Source organism: Berghia stephanieae, chromosome 14 (genome assembly GCF_034508935.2).
Source record: "Berghia stephanieae isolate SIO BIC M18660-M18661 chromosome 14, UCSD_Bste_1.3, whole genome shotgun sequence".
NCBI classification, from domain to species: Eukaryota; Metazoa; Mollusca; class Gastropoda; order Nudibranchia; family Aeolidiidae; genus Berghia; species Berghia stephanieae.
In genome coordinates this window covers 6,126,175-6,151,174 of record NC_088373.1, presented here as the reverse complement: position 1 = coordinate 6,151,174, position 25,000 = coordinate 6,126,175, and the positions used below count along the sequence as shown (strand labels likewise).

Sequence of the window (25,000 nt, the reverse complement as noted above, 5' to 3'; positions counted from 1 at the left end):
TATATATATATATATATATATATATATATATATATACACACGTCTGATAGCCCATACTATTAAGGGCCCATTACTGCAAACCAACGTAGAATACTATCGAGCTTTTGAGCGCAATATCCACTTAACGTGCTCAAAGCACTTTACAAGGGGTCCCTGGCCAACAGCAACACGTAACATTTAGAACGGGACATGACGCCTGTTAGGCGATATCACAATATTATTATTATTATTTTTTTTTTGGACAAAGACGGCCAGGTACTCGTTTTACACCTGAATACGGTGAGAGAATGTGAGTAAAGAGCCTTCTCCACGGACTCAACTATGCGCCGAGCGCGAGGCTCGAACCCAGGACCTACCGATACGAATGCGAGTGTCATACCACTAGACTACATAGCCGCAAAAAATAGTATCCATTACAATTACAACAATGTTTTAAAAAAGTAAGGGCCATAATTGCGTTCCGTTGTTAGACCTGCATAAATAGGCACGTCGGTTTGATTCAAACAACGACGACGATATCAATGACGGCCCCCGTCTTATAATAATTATATTTACTATAATCCAACATGACTGGGATGGTTTAAATCAAATTACTTTATTGGATTAAGGTGGACCCAGTGATCGGAAATAGGGTAGTCATACCGTTCTCTGTTTCGTCTGAAATGCAATGTGGCGTTGGCACGTGGGACCAAAAACTGTTACTTGAGAACATAATTGGTAGAGATCTGCATAGTGGGGATTTAAAGTGAACAGACCCAAAAATTCGTATTTCTACGAAATGTTCAAATGTTCGTTGTATGTAGTAGACGGGGGTCTATGTTATTATTACTCGCGTGGTGTTATATGACGTCACTCAGGCCTTTGTTATTGTTTTTGCCTTCCGCGTTTGTGAGTTGTTCTCACTAAACTGAATCAGCCAGACTATAAAAGTTCATGGTTACACAGAGTTTGTGTGTTGGTCCGTTATACTTCCGGATGGCAATGTTGTGAACTCCTTGGCCAAGCGCATTCTATCTATTGATCCGGAAGTATACCGAACCAACACACAAAACTATGTGTAACCATGAACTTTTATAGTCTGGTTAAAACAGTTTATCGAGAACAACACACAAACGCGGATGGCAAAAACAATAACAAAGACCTGAGTGACGTCATCTTCGTTCTATCTATAGATAGAATGCGCTCGGCCAAGGAGTTCACAACATTGCCATCCGGAAGTATAACGAACCAACACACAAAACTATGTGTAACCATGAACTTTTATAGTCTTGTTAATACAGTTTATTGAGAACAACACACAAACGCGGATGGCAAAAACAATAACAAAGACCTGAGTGACGTCATCTTCGTTCTATCTATACGGGGCTCGCTAAAATTATAACGAGTTTGATCAATCTAACGGCCGTGTCAGACTCCTTTATATATAATTGTTCTATAGGGCAGCCCGTACAAGTTGACTGTACCTACCTACGTATTACAGACATGCCATATTATACTTCATACCTGCCAACCCTTCCGCTTTTGGCGGAATCATTCCTATTTTCACTCTTTCTTTTTGTGCTATTCCGCCATTGTCTCTAAAATTCCGATTTTCAAAAATGATGATATAATCAGATAATGGTTCTTTTTGTGCTATTCCGCCATTGTCTCTAAAATTCCGATTTTCAAAAATGATGATATAATCAGATAATGGTAAGAATAAAAAAGAGCAAAGAAGGGGGGGGGGATTGGGGGGGGGGGGGGGTGAAAAAGGTGAAATTCCTATCTTTTGTATCAAATTCCTATTTTCAGGCGTCCTGATTCCACTTTTGGAATATGAAGGGTTGGCAGGTCTGTATACTACGACAAATTCGTAAAATTAAGCATTTTTGGCTCCCGTTTCAGAGCTTCACGAGCATTTCTAAACCACTAAAGGGGGGGGGGGGGCGGGGGGCAGCGTGGCTCAGCGGTAAGGTCTTTGCTTCGTACCGTAAGGTACCGAGTTCGATTACCCATCCATCCATCCACCCATCCATCCATCCATCCACCCACCCATCCATCCATCCACCCACCCATCCATCACAACCCCCCCCCCCCCCCCACCTTTGATTACCCCTGCCATTGGGGGTAATCAATTAATCATAGTTAATCACTGACAGCTCGGGGTCAGCACACCTAAAACTTGTGTGGGAATAAACTCTAGGTCTACGCCTATAGTGATTGGAAGTCGGTACGTGGTCGCCTGGGGCTGGTTGCTTTGGAAGGGGTCGTTGGGGATGAGAGGGGGAGGGAGGGAGGGAGGGAGGGAGGGAGGGAGAGAGAGAGAGAGAGAGAGAGAGAGAGAGAGAGATTGATAGAGAGGGGGAGAGAGAGATTGATAGAGAGAGAGAGATTGGTAGAGAGAGAGAGAGATTGATAGAGAGAGAGAGATTGATAGAGGGAGAGAGAGAAATAGATATATAGAGAAACAGAAAATAGAGAGCTAGAGAGAGAGAGAGAGAGAGAGAGAGAGAGAGAGAGAGAGAGAGAGAGAGGGAGATAGAAACAGAAAATAGAGAGCTGGAGAGAAAAGAGAGAGACATATACGGAGAAAGAAAGAGAGATAGAGAGAGAGAGAAAGATATATAGAGACAGATAGATAGATAGATAGATAGATAGATAGATAGATAGATAGATAGATAGATAGATAGATAGATAGATAGATAGATAGATAGAAACAGACAATAGAGAGCTAGAGAGAAGAAAGAGAGAGGGGGGGGGGGGTGTTTGGGGTTTTTGTTGTTTTTTTGGTTGTTTTATTGGTTGTCTTTTGTTTGTTTGTTTTTTTTTTGTTGTTTGTTTGTTTAATGAATACCATGACCAAAGAGAGTACAAGATGCAAAGTCAGTAGAAAAGTGCCAGAAGACAATAGAGAATAAAAATTTTTCGCGGCGGTGGTGGGGTTTGAACCTGCGACCTTATTGGTACGACAACTCCGCCTGGCAGGTGAGAGCGTGGCTCTACCGTGTGAGCTATCCACGAACACAAAAATATTCGTTTCAAACCCAAGTCATTTCTAGATCCCTCTCTCACCCACTTCTTGAGACCGCCGATTCGTTCGCACACCACCATCGCGAAGTAATTTTGACCAGCAGTTAAGCTTAACAGCCAATATTCTCAACACAAACATATAACATCGAAACGATTGAGACATTGAGTATGCTCCGGTGTATGGGGTGAATTTTTAATTCAGAAAAGTGAGTGGAGCAGGCACTTATGTTGGTAACAACAAGATATGAAGTGAGTAGAAAAGTGCCAGAAGACAATAGAGAATAAAAATTTTTTTTCGCGGCGGTGGTGGGGTTTGAACCTGCGACCTTATTGGTACGACAACTCCGCCTGGCAGGTGAGAGCGTGGCTCTACCGTGTGAGCTATCCACGAACACAAAAATATTCGTTTCAAACCCCAAGTCATTTCTAGATCCCTCTCTCACCCACTTCTTGAGACCGCCGATTCGTTCGCACACCACCATCGCGAAGTAATTTTGACCAGCAGTTAAGCTTAACAGCCAATATTCTCAACACAAACATATAACATCGAAACGATTGAGACATTGAGTATGCTCCGGTGTATGGGGTGAATTTTTAATTCAGAAAAGTGAGTGGAGCAGGCACTTATGTTGGTAACAACAAGATATGAAGTGAGTAGAAAAGTGCCAGAAGACAATAGAGAATAAAAATTTTTCGCGGCGGTGGTGGGGTTTGAACCTGCGACCTTATTGGTACGACAACTCCGCCTGGCAGGTGAGAGCGTGGCTCTACCGTGTGAGCTATCCACGAACACAAAAATATTCGTTTCAAACCCAAGTCATTTCTAGATCCCTCTCTCACCCACTTCTTGAGACCGCCGATTCGTTCGCACACCACCATCGCGAAGTAATTTTGACCAGCAGTTAAGCTTAACAGCCAATATTCTCAACACAAACATATAACATCGAAACGATTGAGACATTGAGTATGCTCCGGTGTATGGGGTGAATTTTTAATTCAGAAAAGTGAGTGGAGCAGGCACTTATGTTGGTAACAACAAGATATGAAGTGAGTAGAAAAGTGCCAGAAGACAATAGAGAATAAAAATTTTTTCGCGGCGGTGGTGGGGTTTGAACCTGCGACCTTATTGGTACGACAACTCCGCCTGGCAGGTGAGAGCGTGGCTCTACCGTGTGAGCTATCCACGAACACAAAAATATTCGTTTCAAACCCCAAGTCATTTCTAGATCCCTCTCTCACCCACTTCTTGAGACCGCCGATTCGTTCGCACACCACCATCGCGAAGTAATTTTGACCAGCAGTTAAGCTTAACAGCCAATATTCTCAACACAAACATATAACATCGAAACGATTGAGACATTGAGTATGCTCCGGTGTATGGGGTGAATTTTTAATTCAGAAAAGTGAGTGGAGCAGGCACTTATGTTGGTAACAACAAGATATGAAGTGAGTAGAAAAGTGCCAGAAGACAATAGAGAATAAAAATTTTTCGCGGCGGTGGTGGGGTTTGAACCTGCGACCTTATTGGTACGACAACTCCGCCTGGCAGGTGAGAGCGTGGCTCTACCGTGTGAGCTATCCACGAACACAAAAATATTCGTTTCAAACCCCAAGTCATTTCTAGATCCCTCTCTCACCCACTTCTTGAGACCGCCGATTCGTTCGCACACCACCATCGCGAAGTAATTTTGACCAGCAGTTAAGCTTAACAGCCAATATTCTCAACACAAACATATAACATCGAAACGATTGAGACATTGAGTATGCTCCGGTGTATGGGGTGAATTTTTAATTCAGAAAAGTGAGTGGAGCAGGCACTTATGTTGGTAACAACAAGATATGAAGTGAGTAGAAAAGTGCCAGAAGACAATAGAGAATAAAAATTTTTCGCGGCGGTGGTGGGGTTTGAACCTGCGACCTTATTGGTACGACAACTCCGCCTGGCAGGTGAGAGCGTGGCTCTACCGTGTGAGCTATCCACGAACACAAAAATATTCGTTTCAAACCCAAGTCATTTCTAGATCCCTCTCTCACCCACTTCTTGAGACCGCCGATTCGTTCGCACACCACCATCGCGAAGTAATTTTGACCAGCAGTTAAGCTTAACAGCCAATATTCTCAACACAAACATATAACATCGAAACGATTGAGACATTGAGTATGCTCCGGTGTATGGGGTGAATTTTTAATTCAGAAAAGTGAGTGGAGCAGGCACTTATGTTGGTAACAACAAGATATGAAGTGAGTAGAAAAGTGCCAGAAGACAATAGAGAATAAAAATTTTTCGCGGCGGTGGTGGGGTTTGAACCTGCGACCTTATTGGTACGACAACTCCGCCTGGCAGGTGAGAGCGTGGCTCTACCGTGTGAGCTATCCACGAACACAAAAATATTCGTTTCAAACCCCAAGTCATTTCTAGATCCCTCTCTCACCCACTTCTTGAGACCGCCGATTCGTTCGCACACACCATCGCGAAGTAATTTTGACCAGCAGTTAAGCTTAACAGCCAATATTCTCAACACAAACATATAACATCGAAACGATTGAGACATTGAGTATGCTCGGTGTATGGGGTGAATTTTTAATTCAGAAAAGTGAGTGGAGCAGGCACTTATGTTGGTAACAACAAGATATGAAGTGAGTAGAAAAGTGCCAGAAGACAATAGAGAATAAAAATTTTTCGCGGCGGTGGTGGGTTTGAACTGCGACCTTATTGGTACGACAACTCCGCCTGGCAGGTGAGAGCGTGGCTCTACGTGTGAGCTATCCACGAACACAAAAATATTCGTTTCAAACCCCAAGTCATTTCTAGATCCCTCTCTCACCCACTTCTTGAGACCGCCGATTCGTTCGCACACCACCATCGCGAAGTAATTTTTGACCAGCAGTTAGCTTAACAGCCAATATTCTCAACACAAACATATAACATCGAAACGATTGAGACATGAGTATGCTCCGGTATGGGGTGAATTTTTAATTCAGAAAAGTGAGTGGAGCAGGCACTTATGATGGTAACAACATAGAGTATGAAGTGAGTAGAAAGTGCCAGAAGACAATAGAGAATAAAAATTTTTTTTTTCGCGGCGGTGGTGGGGTTTGAACCTGCGACTTATTGGTACGACAACTCCGCATGGCAGGTGAGAGCGTGGCTCTACCGTGTGAGTTATCCACGAACACAAAAATATTCGTTTCAAACCCAAGTCATTTCTAGATCCCTCTCTCACCCACTTCTTGAGATCGCCGATTCGTTCGCACACCACCATCGCGAAGTAATTTTTATTCTCTATTGTCTTCTGGCACTTTTCTACTCACTTCATATCTTGTTGTTACCAACATAAGTGCCTGCTCCACTCACTTTTCTGAATTAAAAATTCACCCCATACACCGGAGCATACTCAATGTCTCAATCGTTTCGATGTTATATGTTTGTGTTGAGAATATTGGCTGTTAAGCTTAACTGCTGGTCAAAATTACTTCGCGATGGTGGTGTGCGAACGAATCGGCGGTCTCAAGAAGTGGGTGAGAGAGGGATCTAGAAATGACTTGGGGTTTGAAACGAATATTTTTGTGTTCGTGGATAGCTCACACGGTAGAGCCACGCTCTCACCTGCCAGGCGGAGTTGTCGTACCAATAAGGTCGCAGGTTCAAACCCCACCACCGCCGCGAAAAATTTTTATTCTCTATTGTCTTCTGGCACTTTTCTACTCACTTCATATCTTGTTGTTACCAACATAAGTGCCTGCTCCACTCACTTTTCTGAATTAAAAATTCACCCCATACACCGGAGCATACTCAATGTCTCAATCGTTTCGATGTTATATGTTTGTGTTGAGAATATTGGCTGTTAAGCTTAACTGCTGGTCAAAATTACTTCGCGATGGTGGTGTGCGAACGAATCGGCGGTCTCAAGAAGTGGGTGAGAGAGGGATCTAGAAATGACTTGGGTTTGAAACGAATATTTTTGTGTTCGTGGATAGCTCACACGGTAGAGCCACGCTCTCACCTGCCAGGCGGAGTTGTCGTACCAATAAGGTCGCAGGTTCAAACCCCACCACCGCCGCGAAAAATTTTTATTCTCTATTGTCTTCTGGCACTTTTCTACTCACTTCATATCTTGTTGTTACCAACATAAGTGCCTGCTCCACTCACTTTTCTGAATTAAAAATTCAACCCATACACGAGCATACTCAATGTCTCAATCGTTTCGATGTTATATGTTTGTGTTGAGAATATTGGCTGTTAAGCTTAACTGTGGTCAAAATTACTTCGCGATGGTGGTGTGCGAACGAATCGGCGGTCTCAAGAAGTGGGTGAGAGAGGGATCTAGAAATGACTTGGGGTTTGAAACGATATTTTTGTGTTCGTGGATAGCTCACACGGTAGAGCCACGCTCTCACCTGCCAGGCGGAGTTGTCGTACCAATAAGGTCGCGGTTCAACCCCACCACCGCGCGAAAAAAAAAAAAAAAAATTTTTATTCTCTATTGTCTTCTGGCACTTTTCTACTCACTTCATATCTTGTTGTTACCAACTAAGTGCCTGCTCCACTCACTTTTCTGAATTAAAAATTCACCCATACACCGGAGCATATCAATGTCTCAATCGTTCGATGTTATATGTTGTGTTGAGAATATTGGCTGTTAAGCTTAACTGTGGTCAAATTACTTCGCGATGGTGGTGTGCGAACGAATCGGCGGTCTCAAGAAGTGGGTGGAGAGAGGGATCTAGAAATGACTTGGGGTTTGAAACGAATATTTTTGTGTTCGTGGATAGCTCACACGGTAGAGCCACGCTCTCACCTGCCAGGCGGAGTTGTCGTACCAATAAGGTGCAGGTTCAAACCCCACCACCGCCGCGAAAAATTTTTATTCTCTATTGTCTTCTGGCACTTTTTCTACTCACTTCATATCTTGTTGTTACCAACATAAGTGCCTGCTCCACTCACTTTTCTGAATTAAAGATGCAAAGTCAAAGTAGAACGGATTAATTTTTCATGTCAGAGTCTCTACGCTTGAAGCAAAAAAAGAAAGGGTACTAAAACTATTGACCCCAGGGGGCTGGTTATGTGTGTGTGGGGGGGGGGGGGCAGGGGGGGGGTAAGGGGGTAGGGGGGAGAGGGGGAGTGGTAGGTCAGGAATGAATGATGATGGGTGTCATGATTAATTGATAGGCAGTCAATGAAGGTGTAATTTGGAGATAAAGAGGGAGTCTATAGTACGCATGGAATAACACGGAGTTGGGGGGGGGGGGGGGGTTAGGCGATGTGGGAAATGGGAGGGGGGGGGGGGAGGTGATGGTGGAGGGGGAAAGGGGGGGGGGAGAAGGAGGAGAGGTGATGTTTTTTTTGTCTCTTTTTTTTTTTTTTGGGGGGGGGGGGGGGTGGTTTAGAATACAACACTTTTTTAACTTAATGCTCTCTCTCTCTCTCTCTCTCTCTCTCTCTCTCTCTCTCTCTCTCTCTCTCTCTCTCTCTCTCTCTCTCTCTCTCTCTCTCTCTCTCTTTCTCTCTTTCTCTATATAATAGACCCACCTCGCTGCTCCATCGACAGACAGACGTAATAATAAATGGAGCTGAAATAGTGCACACACCCGCTACCTGTACAATGGCGCCGCTATGGAAAGGCATGGATAATCGAATTAAAAACACCTCGCCAGGCGTCTGTAAACTTATTTAAAGTTGACACCAGTTATAATAATAACAATAATTAATATATATATATATATATATATATATAACATATATATAGAGAGAGAGAGAGAGAGAGAGAGAGAGAGAGAGAGAGAGAGAGTGAGAGAGAGAGGATGGAGAAAGAGAGAGGAGGGAGAAAGAGGGGCAGAGAGAGAGAGGAGGGAGAGAGAGAAGGAGAGGGAGAGAGAGAGAGAGAAAAAAGAGAGAGAGAGAGAGAGGGGGGGGGGGGGCAAACTACTATCAATATTTCGAAGATAAAAAATCGAAAAGAGAAATCATGGGAACACTTTTGAAATGTGATCCACTGTGTCTGTGTAGTGAAATGTCGACATGAACCTAGATAATGAAAATAGGGGGGGGGGGGGGGGGGGGGGGAAAGAGGAGGAGAGAGAGAGAGAGAGAGAGAGAGAGAGAGAGAGAAAAGTCATGACGTCACATCCTCTACTTTTCCGGTTCCAAGTTTTTGTTTTTAAGGGTCTTACGGCGCTTGCAACACATTAAGGTCATATCAGCGCCAGTAAAAAGGAAGAAAATAGGATAGTAATAAGTTTTAGAATTACAATTAAAGCACCCAAGAAAAAGCAAGACAAAAGGGAACTGGTTCAAATAGGAAACAGATGTAGATTCCAAGAGCACACTGTCAAAGTACTTAGTTTGAGATCACCTAAAAGTCTCATCCAGTCACAAGCACAGGTCCCCACGAAGAGGAATACACTCAAATGTTTACAAATCATATATTATTATATGCAAACAAAACATAATACAGTACATAACAGAGAGATGATGTTCAAGGAAACAAATATCCTCTCCCAAAACTAACTATACATTTGACTGTTTCCTTCTCAGCAAGGGTATCCGGTCAGGGCCAGGACAAAACCGAGTAATCTCATTCACTCCAAGACAAAGACAGAAAGCAAGTTGGAAAACAGATATAGAGGGATAGAAGACAGAGTAAAAGTACCTCCCTGTCCACTCTGGGAGGTCGGGAACCCCACCCAGCGGTTCCAAAAGCATTGGAAATTGGAAGCGTGTATGTAACCAGTCCTCCGGAATACGCTACATGTTGGGTCATAAAAAGGCATAACTATTTTTTTTTTTTTTTGTTTGTTGCTTTAGGTCTCTTCCAACACAATTGAGGTTATATGAGAGACCGCTGAAACAAAAAAACAAGCAATCCAACAAAAATAGTACAAATGTAAATCAAAATCATAACCTAAAGATATCATAAGCTAAATTATAAATAACCAAGAACAAACAGGCAGAAGATTTACAGAAAAAAAAAATATCCCCTGTCAAAAATACAATCACAAACCAAAGAAGCAGGATAGGCTAGTAAAGAGAAGAAGAAACGACATCACTATCGGATCGTACACCCATGCGAACATCATAGGTATATGATTCAAGGGTGATGCCCCCTATAACTAGTTTTAGGCATAATCTAAAGATTACGAAACGTAAAAGAGGGAGGGTGGATTATCGATATTGACTATCAGCATACACATGATTTAGACTAGAAAATGTGTTGTGGTTCCTTAATTCAAACAAATTTCACCTTAACTTAACAGTTCGGAAACTCGGGCCATCTGGAATCTATGACCTATTTATAGGTGTAAATGGATGACTAGTACTAGTAAGAATTAATAAAGTATCGTGTATGAAATAAGGAGCCCCGGTAGCTAAGTTGGCAAAGCGCTCGCTTCACAAGCAAAAGGACGGGGGTCGATCCTGGATGAAGACAACATCCTCCTATCCCCCCCCCCCCTCCCCCCACCCACCTAGCCTCTCTGTCAATCCAGCAGTGTAGCTGGGTCTGTTATACACTGGCGGAAAGCCCGTTCGCGACAGATAGGCTTGTGAGCCCTATCAAAAAAAAAAAAAAAGTAGCGAGCAATTGTTAATGGCTGTTTAATGCTTTAGAGCCCGAGGTAAAAAAAAAAAAAACATGTTTAAATCCAATCTCCAGGAACGTAATGATGGCCCTAATGCCAACAATTTATATTTTTGACCAGTTTAACATTTAATTCGGCTTTTAAGCATCTGGTTTATTCCGACATAATACCGTTTTGAGACGATGGGTCACAAATGTGTTGTGGTTCCTTAATTCAAACAAATTTCACCTTAACTTAACAGTTTGGAAACTCGGGCCATCTGGAATCTATGACCTATTTATAGGTGTAAATGGATGACTAGTACTAGTAAGAATTAATAAAGTATCGTGTATGAAATAAGGAGCCCCGGTAGCTAAGTTGGCAAAGCGCTCGCTTCACAAGCAAAAGGACGGGGGTCGATCCTGGATGAAGACATCCTCTCCCCCCCCCCCCTCCCCCCACCCACCCTAAACCTCTTTGTCCATCCAGCAGTGAAGCTGGGTCTGTTATACACTGGCGGAAAGCTCCTTTGCGATAAGATAGACTTGTGTACCCTGTCCCAAAAAAAAAAAAAAGAAAGTAGCGAGCAATTGTTAATGGCTGTTTCATGCTATAGAGCCCCTAAACCTCTTTGTCCATCCAGCAGTGAAGCTGGGTCTGTTACACACTGGCGGAAAGCCCGTTTGCGATAGATCAGACGTGTGTGCCCTATCCAATAAAAAAAAAAAAAGTAGCCAGCAATTGTTAATGGCTGTTTAATGCTTTAGAACCCGATGTAACAATAAAATTAATAAAAAGTTAAATCTCCAGGATCGTAATGACGGCCCTAAATCATAGCAATCGAGGCAGACGGGGGCCAAGCTCTGCTCTGATTGAATTCCAATAAGAAAGAAATAATAAATATTGCAATTGCAACGTGTGAAAATTCAATGATTGAAAGGGAGAGGGAGAGAGACAGAGATAGAGAGAGATTGCGAGGATGTTTAAAGCAATTATCACGGAGAGAGCACTTAATCTAAAACGCATTAGCGTGGGCAAAAAAAAAAAAATAATAATAATAAATGAAAACACAAATAAATACACACATACGTAAATAAAGAAATAAAGAAACAGAGAAAGAAATTAATTAATGAATTAATGAATTAATTAATTTTGGCTGAATTCCATCGCCCACCATTTTTCTAAAATCTAATCTCTGACAAACAGAACAACATTTTTCACAAAAGGGGACAGCGCGGCTCAGCGGTACGGTCTTTGCTTCGTACCCGAAAGGTACCGGAGTTCGATCACCATCCGCCGCGCTGTGTGGCCTTGAGCAATAAGTCACCTCGCCCTGGTCACTTTGCGGCGCTGCACTGCAATGTTGACGCCTGGGTTATTCCAGTCATCCCTTGGAATTTCCACATGGATGGGGGTGAATAAAGGGAATTCGATTATTTGATTTTTTTATTATTAAATAAATTTGGCAAGAAAATATGAACTTACGCCCAAATGTGTTCGATTAAAATGACTGTGTAGAGGGAATGTGATTAGCGGAAGAGTAGCGTCCCTTGATTAGACGTCACCGGTGGAGAAGTTATTTGTAAATAAACCAACTACAAGTACAAGCCAAGCGCTCCAAATACAAAATCTATTATTCATATTTCTGTACAAAAATGTATAACGTTGATTATGATATGCATTTTTGTACAGAAATATGAATAATAAATTCTGTATTTGGAGCGCTTGGCTTGTAGTTGGTTTGTTTACAAATAAATAACTTCTCCGGTGACGTCCAATCAAGGGACGCTACTCTTTCGCTAATCTCATATTTGTAGGTCTGATAACCCAAATTGCCATTGTCTCGTCATTGTCGTGGAAATACAATCAAACCAACGTCCAATGGTATCCATGTATGTTATTGACACGAGACAATAAATGATGTCTTGTAGGTTGTTAGACCTGTTTATATGTAGAGAGAGAGAGAGGGAGGGAGAGAGAGAGAGAGAGAGAGAGAGAGAGAGAGAGAGAGAGAGAGGAGACAGACATGGAAAGAATGAAAGAAAGAGAGAGAGAGAGAGAGAGAGAGAGAGAGAGAGTGGAGACAGACATGGAAAGAAAGAAAGAAAGAAAGAGAGACAGAGAGAGAGAGGGGGGGAGACAGACATGGAAAGAAAGAAAGAAAGAGAGAGAGAGAGAGAGAGAGAGAGAGAGAGAGAGAGAGAGAGAAGCAGAGACAGAAGAAGAAAGATAGGGGGCGGGGGGTGGGGAAGAGAAGAGACAGAAAGAAAGAGAGAGCGAGAGAGAGAGAGAGAGAGAGAGAGAGAGAGAGAGAGAGAGAGAGAGAGAGAGAGAATGTACATTAGGAAAAGGAAAGAAAAGTGGAGGTTTTTTGTTGTTTTTTTTTATTAATTAAAAATACGGCCTTCCCCCACGGCATCGTCCGAAACGTCGCCACGCCTCGGCAGTCTACGATGGAATATATAGATAGATAAAAAAAACCCATCAAACAAGATGGCTGATGTCAACAGGAATCACCCAGGTTGTTACAGTGAGCAAATTGGGGGGGGGGGGGGGGTAATAATCTTGCCGGAGGAAAAAAGAATAAACGAAAGTGTCTGGAGCAGGGCTCGAACCAGGGACCTTCCAGGTCACAGTGCAATGTCCTAACCACACTAAGCCAAATCACCCCCCCCCCCCCCCCCCCCCCCCCCCCCCAAGAGAAGTAAATAGCAGACAAAATCTATCCTATAGATAGAACGAAGATGACGTCAATCAGGTCTTTGTTATTGTGTTTTGCCATCCGCGTTTATGAGTAATGCTCACTGAACTGTATTAATCCGACTATAAACGTTCATGGATACACAGTTTTGTGTGTTGGTCCTTTATACTTCCGGATGGCAATTAAAGATAGTATGCACTTGGCTAAGAAGCTCATAACATTGCCATCCGGAAGTATAACGGACCGACACACAAAACTGTGTATAACCATGAACTTTTATAGTGTGGTTGATCCAGTTTAGTGAGAATCACTCACAAACGCGGATGGTAAATTACAATATAACAAAGGCTTGAGTGACGTCGTCTTCGTTCTATCTATATAATAATACCAATATAAAATGCTATATAAACAAACTTGACACTCTGGTGATGTCAATGCCATCCCATCCCATCTGCAATGATTGGAAACACAATACAATTATTTATAGGAGACCGAATCAAACAGACTTTATTTATCAACCAGGACCGGGTTTTAATTAACTTGGCGCACAGGTGAAACAACAAATACAACAAAAATAAAAGCACGAATTGAGTTTGAGAGGGAGAGATAGATAGATAGAGAGAGAGAGAGAGAAATAGAGAGAAATAAAGAGAGAGAGGGAGAGAGAGAGAGAAGGATAAATAAAGAGAGAAAGAGAGATAGATACATAGAGAGAGAGATAAATAGAGAGAGAAGGATAAATAAAGAGAGAGAGAGGGGGAGAGAGAGAGAGAGAGAGAGAGAGAGAGAGAGAGAGAGAGATTGAATAAACCGTATATATCAGCGGAATTTGATATGCTATTCGTATCTCATGAGTTACGTACTACTTGAGAGTGACGTGAGTTTCATAATCTGCTAAGTCCAACGTTCACTTATTATTAGGCCTGATCACCCAAAATAGTTATAGGCTCATTGTTGTAATGGATATACTCTCTATCTAACCAACGTGTACTTGCTTGACAGGTCTGATCACCCAAATTGGCACGGGCCAACTGTTGTAATAGAAATAATATCAAACCTATGTGTAAAAATAGTTTCCTTCACATCAACGTCAAAACAAGCCCATAAAATTGTCTTAGGTCATCGGGCCTGCATACATATACGTCTGTCATGATAATAATAATATTAATAATAATAATAATCATAATAATAATAATAATAATAATAATAATAATAATAATAGTAATAACAACAACAAATAATAATAATAATAATAATAATAATAATAATAATAATAATAATAATAATAATAATATAATAATAATAATAATAAAATACTAATAATAATAACAATTATTATTATTATTATTATTATTATTATTATTATTATTATTATTATTATTATTATTATTATTATTATTATTATATTATTATTTATCATTACTATTTAATAAAGATAACTATTTATTTATATATCATAAAAATACATTAATATGCTGGATAATTCCAAAATATTCTCTTCTGCTTCTCCTGGGTCCTGATGGATGGTTGCGATAGGTAGGTAGGGGTTTATTTTTGTCGCTGTTTTATCTTCCCGTCCAAATATTTACATCACGGATCAGCGGATGTACAAAATCACAGAACACGAGAGGACAGACAGACAGGAAAATATTATTTGAATGCCATAACAATAATACCGTCACTTATTGAAGAGGAAAGGAAAGAAGAAAAAAAATCGATAAGTATAAATATAGATTATATGTGACCCATCGTCTCAAAACGGTATTAGGTTGGAACGAACCAAATGCTTAAAAGCCGAATTAAATGTTAAACTGGTCAAAAATATAAATTGTTGGTATTAGCACCCTAAAATATGGTATCCATTCTCCTCGATAAAACATACAAACTCAACACAAGTCTGATATTTCTGGCTATAAATTCAATTTTCAACATCTTAACTATCCCCGACTTAATACCGTTTTGAGGCGAAGGGTCACATATATCATATAAAATAGCAAGGTAGACACGTCGTTAACTTTGGAATTTGAAAATTGTTTTAAAATTTACGGTTTAAAAATAAAATCTAACATATAGTAATTTTCTAACGAGAGCAATCAAAAATATCAGAAGAATGCAAAAGAAAATCGTCAATGTTCGATTTGTTTGTGAAACTTCTATTTCTTTAAGTTTGAGAAGGGGTGAGGGGGGGGGGGGAGGGGGAAGGGTGATTTGTTTTGTTTTTTTATATGTTTGTCTGTTAAATTCATCTTTATTCATTTAGTTCTACTGGTTTGTTTGCTTGTTTCATATTGTTTCTATTTTTGAGTGTGTGTTTTTTTTTATTTTTTAAATACAGTTTTCAATTACCCAAAACTTAAGTCTATTTCAACGGTCCAGCTGCCTCTCTCTCTCTCTCTCTCTCTCTCTCTCTCTCTCTCTGTGTGTGTGTGTGTGTGTGTGTGTGTGTGTGTGTCACCCTCATATAATATGGTCTTTTCAAGCTTTATTCATATTAGCAAAGGGCAACCCTAACCCTGACTCAACTGTGCGTGGTTCAGAAGAGCGGGACTCGAACCATAGCCACTCTCTGTCAAAAGGCGAGTGGGATGATTCCTCAAACTTCCGAACAATCCCTTACGCCACCATCGCATTGGAGATAGTTTATAATATATATATATATATATATATATATATATATATATATATATATATATATATATATATATATATATATATATATATATGTGTGTGTGTGTGTGTGTGTGTGTGTGTGTGTGTGTGTGTGTGCCATCGTTATGTTATAGCCTGATACTGAAATCCAAAAGGACTGGCAGTTTGACGTCTTTATTTTGGATATTGCAGCACCGCCTTGTGTGTTGTTAGTAGAGCTCGTGGAAACAAGTTTTTTATTGAATACAACTCACGATTTGTTTTCTAGACTGGCATTTTGACGTCAATTTTTGGTCAGTATCAGGACATAACTTTACGAATGCCACGGTGTGTGTGTGTGTGTGTGTGTGTGTGTGTGTGTGTGTGTATTATATAGATAGAAGGAAGATGACGTCACTCTGGTCTTTGTTATTGTTTTTGCCATCCGCGTTCATGAGTAATTCTCACTAAACTGTATTAACCAGCCTATATTCGTTCATGGTTACACATAGTTTTGTGTGTTGGTCCGTTATACTTCCGGATGGCAATGTTGTGATCTCCTGAGCCAAGCGTTTTGATAGAATGCACTTGGCCAAGGAGTTCACAACATTGCCATCCGGAAGTATAACGGACCAACACACAAACTCTGTGTAACCATGAACTTTTATAGTATGGTTAATACAGTTTAGTGAGAACAACTCACAAACGCGGATGGCAAAAACAATAATAAAGGCCTGAGTGACGTCATCTGCATACTATCTATACTGTCTATAGATAGTTCGAAGATGACGTCACTCAAGCCTTTGTTGTTATATTTTGCCATCCGCGTTTGTGAGTTATTCTCACTGAACTGTATTAACCAGACTATAAAAGTTCATGGTTACACATAGTTTTGTGTGTTCGTCCGTTATACTTCCGGATGGCAATGTTATGAGCTCCTTAGCCAAGCGCATACTATCTATAGATCTGGTGCACAGGGCACATTAAATCTCCAACCCTTCTCCACTCTTGTAATGAATTCAAAGGTACACCCGCTCAGTGTTTGTACCTGTGATAGCCATTACTTACTACTACTATTGCCTAATTGATTAACTAGCGTAAACCAAGGCACGGTGCCAGACTGGGGAATTAGACTACGGGACAGAGGTTATATATATATATATATATATATATATATATATATATATATATATATATATATAGAGAGAGAGAGAGAGAGAGAGAGAGAAGAGAGAGAGAGAGAGAGAGAGAGAGAGAGAGAGAGAGAAAGTAAGAGTAAGAGAGAGAAAAAGTAAGAGAGAGTAAGAGAGAGAGAGAGAGAAAAAGTAAGAGAGAGAGGGGGGGGGATAAAAAAAAGAGAGAGAGAAAGAGAGAGGGGGGATAAAAAGAGAGAGAGAGAAAGAGAGAGGGGGGTTGGAGATAGAAAGAGAGAGAGAGAGAGAAAGAGAGAGGGGGGTTGGAGATAGAAAGAGAGAGAGAGAGAGAAAGAGAGAGGGGGGTTGGAGATAAAAAGAGAGAGTGAGAAAGAGAGAGGGGGGTTGGAGATAAAAAGAGAGAGAACCAATTTTAATTCCATCACTGGCTGGCTAGTAACTCGGCCTCAATTGAAGGCTGGTTTTCCAAAACTCGGTAAGTCGATTTTTCCATTTTTGAGATTTTCCATCCGTGAGCAATTGAAACGTAGATATCTAAATTTTAATTTAAGCATCAAAAGGCACAACAATTTTCCCTATATTTGTGTGAATTTGAAGTTTAAATGGGACAATAATAATAATAATAATAATAATAATAATAATAATAATAATAATAATAATAATAATAATAATAATAATAATAATAATAATAATAATAATAATAATAATAATAACAAAAATAATAATATACCGAATGAGACATCTTAGGGGAAATAATCCTTAACTCACTCAATCCTAGAGACTTTTGCAACTTTTCAAAATTGGAAAAAAATGTATTTAAAATGAGCATGTACATAGATAGTTTTATTCAACTACCATTAATATGTAAAAACTTAAAAAACATTAGCTTTGATAAAACGCCTATAATTTGTCTCAGAAATAAAAATGTAATAAATATGCATGGGGTAAAAGTAACCCGGGTAAGCTACGTACGGATATAGTCGGTCTTAGGAAGAAATCGGAGTTAGGGAGTTTTCGGAAACCCACTCTTCAACTGTTTGTCAGCCTGCCTGGAACGAGAAGAGAATCAAACAAGAGACGCAAGCTAAGAAAGTTCCGCCGCTGTCAGTGTCAGCAGCAACAGTACATACAGCCATAATGGGAATCCTCCTTTCTGTCTGCCGCCATATTACGACAAAAGGACGCAAGAGAGAATGTGAGTAAAGAGCATTCTCCAAGGAATCAACTATGTGCCGAGCGAGCGAGGCTCGAACCCAGAACTATCCGACCCGAAAGCGAGTGTCATACCACAAGACCACGATAGCTTTAGAAATAAGCAATTTGCTCTCAGCATGGTCCAGAAATGCTCCAAAGTCCTGAATATAGGTTCTAAGGAGCTAAACTTTCCATTTGTGCGGCAATGTGGTCTTGTGGTATGACACTCGCTTTCGGATGGGAAGGTCCCGGGTTAGAGCCCTCGTTCGGCGCATAGTTGGTGTCCTTGGAAAAGACTCTTTACTCACATTCTCTCACCGTACTCAGGTGTAAAATGAGTACTTTGCTTTTAACAGCGTTGTCTCTATCGGAAAAAAATTGTAATATCTCCTAACAGGCGTCATGTCTCGTTCTTCATGTTACGTGTTGCTGTTAGTCAGGGACCCTTTGTAAAGCGCATTGAGCACATTTAGTGGATATTGCGCTATATAAAAGCTCTAGTTCTTCAGTTATGAGCTGTGGTCGAAACTTTAATTATTTTGTTTTATGTTCCAATTTCGAAATTGTGTATTTCTGATAGTGTTACATTGCACATTTACGACATGACCTAGCTTCGACGTGTGCATAACATATATATATATATATACAGGTCTGACATCCGAACCCACTAATGGGCCGAGTTTAACATTGTTTTAATGGACAATATGGTTTGCGTCATTATTTCTTTTTTCTTTTATTTTTTTTTTTTTTTAGATTTTAGTTAGAACAATGAGCCCATAAGGAATTGGGGTACCAGACCTGCAAACAAGTGCACGTCGCCCAGATAGCATTGTATTGTTCGCCGTGAAACGGGAATTACCACAATATAAATTGCTTGCTCACTTTTGTTTACGTCGGCGCCTCATACGCCATCTTACCACGTGACGTCAGCATTTCGACAGTCAGCAGCCGCCTCCGGCCTTTTCTTAGCTTGACAATGCAAACTAAACTAATATGTGACCCTTCGTCTCAAAACGGTATTAAGTCGGGATGGTTAAGATGTTGAAAATTGATATTTATAGCCAGAAATATCAAGACTTGTGTTGAGTTTATACGATTTATTGAGGAGAACGGATACCATATTTTAGGGTGCTAATGCTAACAATTTATAATATTAATTATGACCAGTTTAACATTAAATTTGGCTTTTAAGCATTTGGTTCGTTCCGACATAATACAGTTTCGAGACGATGGGCCACATATATTAAAAAAGAAGTTACTAGAAATCGTTAAGTCGCCTAGCGAGTACAGGTGTAGGCTATCATTATCACTAATGCTAATATTATACCACTGGAGTATTCCTGTGCACCGCCCAATAATTCACCCTATCGACAATAGCTTGCTTTGCGAACAAATGTATAATTTACTATCTAGTCAACCTGCCGTTCTCCAGAAAGACGCCTATTTAAAAATTGGGTCTGAGAACTCATCCTTCAAATTATAATTATATCCAACGATTTAAACGGCCCTGATCTTGGCATTTTAAAAAACTGCCAAACTCGGAATGCAATAAGTCCCAGGTTTGAGAGAGTTTTTGCCAAGATAATTAGTGGTCATTTTAATCGATCGGTGCTCGAAGGACGAGTTTGCTGACCAAATTTCTTTTAATACGACTCTTGTCTTGAGTACGGTTAAATAAATACAATGTATAATATATTTTAAGGTTTTGGTGTTGAGATACTGTGATTTGTTTGTCATCGTGAAGGGTAGGGTAACTGCTTGGGGAAGATGATAATATGCATGACGATGGTGGTGATGATGATGTGTTCGATTGATTAAACAAAGGGGGGGGGGGGGGGGTAAACAAATAAAATGAATAATTAAAGGGAGAGAGAGAGAGAGAGAGAGAGAGAGAGAGAGAGAGAGAGAGAGAGAGAGAGAGAGAGAGAGAGAGAGAGAACGAATAAGTATAAGTCGATAGAAAGAGCGGGTGTGTATTAAAAGAAACCAAAGTGGAAGAAGAAGAAGAAGAAGAAGAAGAAGAGTGGGAGGAGAAGGAAAAGGAGGAAGAGCAGGAGGAAGAAGAAGAGGAGGAGGAGGAGAGGACGACGATTAAGACAACAGCAATTCAGCTATAAATGCTTTCTGAGAAAGAAAAAAACACCAAAAACAAAAACAAATACATTTAAAAAAAAATAATTTTAAAGACAAAGACTAAATAATTGAGAGCAAACAAAAGGAATTATAAAAAATAAAAAATGACAAAGAAGAAAGGAAAAAAAAAAAACAGGGAAGGGCAGGGAAGGGATGGAAGAAGGAAGGAATTTAGGAAAAGAGAGAAAGATAGAGAGAAGGAGGAAAATTATGTCAATAAATATGTGTTGGGGGGGGGGGGGGCACTGCCTGGTGTGATATTATTGCTGTATCATTAATTATCACCATGATGTATATACATGGCTTTAACTTGGTACTCAGCATGTCTGTGTGTTTGGGTGTGTGTGGATGTGTGTGTTTATGTGTGAGTGTGCGCGTATGTATGTGTGTTGTGCATGTATGAGTGAGTTGTGTATGTATGTGTATGTTGTGTTTAAAATACATCATAATGGATATCTTGAAATCAACACTCATAAAAATTTAAAAAAAAAAAACAATATGTAAACCGAACACCCCTTATCATTTCGGAAATCTGTTGGGAGCGAATATTTTACAACACCCTTGAGGGTGGGGGGATGAGTGATGAAAGCCATGACGTCTCCGTGACGAACACAGAAGGGGAAGAGGGGGGGGGGGGGGGCGGGCAAACAAGAAACAAAAACATGGTACGGTAAGTGAAATTGGAGATTTTAAAAGATAAATAAAAAAAGAATCGGAAGAAGAGCAGAAACATGTATCCCATCCATCGCCTCTAAGTCTATGTCGGGGGTGGGAGGTGGGGGGGCGCGGGGGGAGTGTTGGTTGACTATGATTTGACTTCTTCCCATCTTTCCTCGTGGAGAAAGGGGCCGTGCGTGGTTTAGATGGCCAACATATATCTCATATATTATAGGAGTGAGAGTGAGAGAGAGAGAGAGAGAGAGAGAGAGAGAGAGAGAGAGAGAGAGAGAGAGAGAGATCAAGAAAAAAAGGGGGGGTATAGAGAGAGAGATTGAGAGAAAGATAGAGAGAGAGTGGGAATCAAGAAGGGGGGGGGGAGAGAGAGAGAGATAGAGACACCCACACAAAGAGAGAGAGAGAGAGAGAGAGAGAGAGAGAGAGAGAGAGAGAGAGAGAGAGAGAGAGAGAGAGAGAGAGATGAAATAACCCAATACAGAATAATTATGTATCGCTTTAACAGGAAAACACACTTTCCCCAAAAATGACACAAATGATCAATAACTATAAACACGATCTACTTACCACATCAGCCTAAATGAATGAAGTCTTTAATCAGCAACGTAATCCTTTAAGAATCCAAAGTATAGATAATCCCCGTGTTGAAAGCAATTTATAATAATAATATTAATATAGCTGTCTAGTAATCCGAGAAGAGGGGAGAGAAAAAAACGAACTTTGGATACAAGACACACCAATAATCCAGATTGACGACGAAATTCGAATCAAATTTAATCCACTTTTGAAATCCTCATGAAAGGTTTTCTAAACCACAAAAAAAAAAAAAAATCACTCTCCAAATAAATTTAAAAAATGAAAAGTTAAAACAGATTAAAAATAAATGATACGACACGTTACGATTTCAGGCGGACAGAGACTGTCTCGTCTGTTGGAATTTCCTGCAAATGAAAGAGAAGAAGAAAAGAATAAACCAGCGTCCTTCTTATCCGTGCAATTTCGTATACCTAAAGAAATCCTTGAAAGGTTTGAAATATTATGGTGTTGTTGGCCAAGTCAAATCCTTGTCTTACTCCCTTCTGCTACGTATCAGGAGATCTGTGAAGAAAAGATATATATATATAAAATATGAAAAGTTAACGAGGAGATATTATGTGGACTTAAAAAAAAATAATTAAAGAGAAATGTGTGTAAGTGTGTGTGTGTGGGGGGGGGGGGGGGGGGGGGGGGGGGGGGGTAATCCACAAAGTAAAATGGGACTTTTGCTTTATTATCCCAATTCTCTATATTATTTATGTTGCATTGAGTACCATGCGTTACTTCTCTCTCTCTCTCTCTCTCTCTCTCTCTCTCTCTCTCTCTCTCTCTCTCTCTCTCTCTCTCTCTCTCTCTCTCTCTCGTGTTGAAAATTAAAAAAAAAAGGCTTTTTGTTTTACTGTGTAGTATTGTTAATAATATATTATTATTTACCCATTAAAATACTGACTTGCTTTCCATGCTTTGTTTTCTTTAGTTTGTTACCGTGTGTACGTGCGCCTTTGATTTTTCTACCTTCTAATAATTTCTATTTATTTTCTATTTTCGGGTTGTTCTATCCATTTCTATCCTAGCTTTTGTCATTCTTTTTTTTCTCTCTTTAGTTAGAAGGTCTTTGTCCTCAATTTTGATTTTGTTCAATATGCGTAAGGGGAAAGGGGGGGGGGGGGGAGAGAAAGTGTGTGTGTGGTGTGTGAAAGAGAAGGAAATGGAGGGAGGGAGAGATAGATAGGTAGATGGATAGATATAGAGACAGAGAGAAAGTGTGTGTGTGTGTGGGGGGGGGGGGGGGGGGGGATTGAGAGAGATATAGATAGACAGATAGAGAATTTATTGGGGGAAGGGGGGCAATTTCTGTTGTTTCTTCTTGGTGAGTGAATTGCTCTCTCGGTAGATTTCTCTCTCTCCCTCCCAAACAAAGAAAGAGAAAGAGAGAGAGAGAGAGAGAGAGAGAGAGAGAGAGAGAGAGAGAGAGAGAGAGAGAGAGAATAGTCGGGTGTTTAGATAATTGGTAGGTTAAAGGCAAAGTTAATACACCGGGAATCAATCGATTTGGAGAGGCAGAAATCGAAGGCACACACAAGGGTAATGATTATTATAATACACGCGTTGTCCTACAAAATGACAAATTACGTGGAATACAGAAATGCATATATAAAATATACGTATAGATATACTTGTAATAAAAATAATACCTACCTAATATTGTATACAGAGTATAATAACGGTTAAGTTTAAGCTAGCCGTACAGTGTCAACAGTCACTGTCAATATTAAGCACCCCCCCCCCCCCCAAAGAAAAATGGGGGAGGGATGAACGATGCTAACTTTTTGTTTTAAATCACAAAAGGAAATATTCAAATAATATCGGATCTTTATAATCGAATAAGTGAGTAGACAGCTTGCTTGTGTTACTTTTATATTATATATATATTATATATATATTATATATATATTATATATATTATATATATATATATATATTTATAGTTTTTTAATTCTTCTAAGACGAGTCGTATTTTGAACAACTGCAATGAATTCAAAGAAAATTAATTATAAATTAAATAGATTAAGAAATAATTCAATGAATCTGGGGAAAGAATAATAATGCATAAATGCTAATGGATTAATGGAAAAAAAAATGAATGAATGGATGAATGAATGAAAGAGTAATAATGATAATCACAGTAAAATAATAATAATAATAATATCAGTAGTAGTAGTAGTAGTAGTAGTAGTAGTAGTAGTAGTAGTAGTAGTAGTAGTAGTAGTAGTAGTAAAAATTCCCTTTATTAAACATCAAAGAGAAATTCGTTAATTCCAAGGAAGACTAGTGAAATAACCAAAGCATCCACCGCAGCGCAAAGTGGCTTGCTCAAGACCAAACAGTGTCGCGGGTAGTCGAACTCGGCACCTTTTGGGTACGAAGCAATGACTATACCGTTGAGCCACACTGGCCCCATGAATAGATGAGCAAGCGAATAAAAATAAAATAACGATTGAATAAAAGAATAAACAAATGAATGAATGGAGTATGGATGAATGATAAACGGATAAACGGGTCGATGAATGAATGAACCTCTAGACCTAGCTAGATAGTCCGAATATTTATCTAGGTAATGATTGTGTGCTACTCTTCTGGGTTATTTTGTTACAAATTAAATTTAAACGTGAACTGAATCATCTCGTAGTCTAGTGACAATGCAGGGGAGGCCTTCCGAAAGCTCCCACATCCCCAGTATTCTTGTAGAGGGTTTGGGAGGGGGGGAACTTTTTTTTTTTAAGTCTCCCCACTCCCAAACCCCCTACTAGAATATTATAAAAAAGTTTTCCCCCTCCCTACTAGAACAAGAATAATAGGGATGTACCCTACATCTATTATTTGAAATTCTTATCTCCCACTTTACATTGTAAACAGAAGGGAAGACTTAGACTAGACTAGAACTTTTTTAAACTTTCAAAACTTTTTTTTTTTTTTTTTTTTGGTATTTAAGTCCGCTGTTTATTTATGATTTATCTATCTACGCCTTAAATTAAATTATAATTCATTATTCAAGCAACTTTCACATTTCAAATAAAAGTAAATAATCTAATTCGGCAATAGATTCCAAGGGGATGAGTCACTATAAAACAGGATTTGAGTATTCGTTTATAATTTACAGACAGATAGCAAGGCAGACAACAAAAACATCTTGAAGATGGCACCCCGTTGTTGCCAAAAATATACACAGTGCAATCAGTCAGTCAATCAGCATCCGCAACTTTTGAAAAGTTCATTCCGACATTGTTTCAAACTGTAAGGGATGACTGACAAGATAATTATTTGCAGAAATGAAAATATTTAATTAAAAAATCAACAAATAAGGAAACAAACGGAAACCTTGCAAATTCGAATGAGTTGTAAAACTTTTAAT

The 25,000-nt window shown here is 39.8% G+C and overlaps 1 protein-coding gene across 2 annotated transcripts in view; it reads right to left on the bottom strand.

The window, feature by feature from the left end:
* Positions 1-25,000, bottom strand: part of LOC144960102 (nephrin-like) — a 132,475-nt gene that overhangs the window by 107,063 nt on the left and 412 nt on the right. For both annotated transcript variants that reach the window (XM_078893059.1, XM_078893058.1), the window contains exon 2: positions 21,619-22,149. The gene's annotated coding sequence lies outside the window, so the exon portion shown is untranslated. The remainder of the gene's footprint in view (positions 1-21,618; positions 22,150-25,000) is intronic.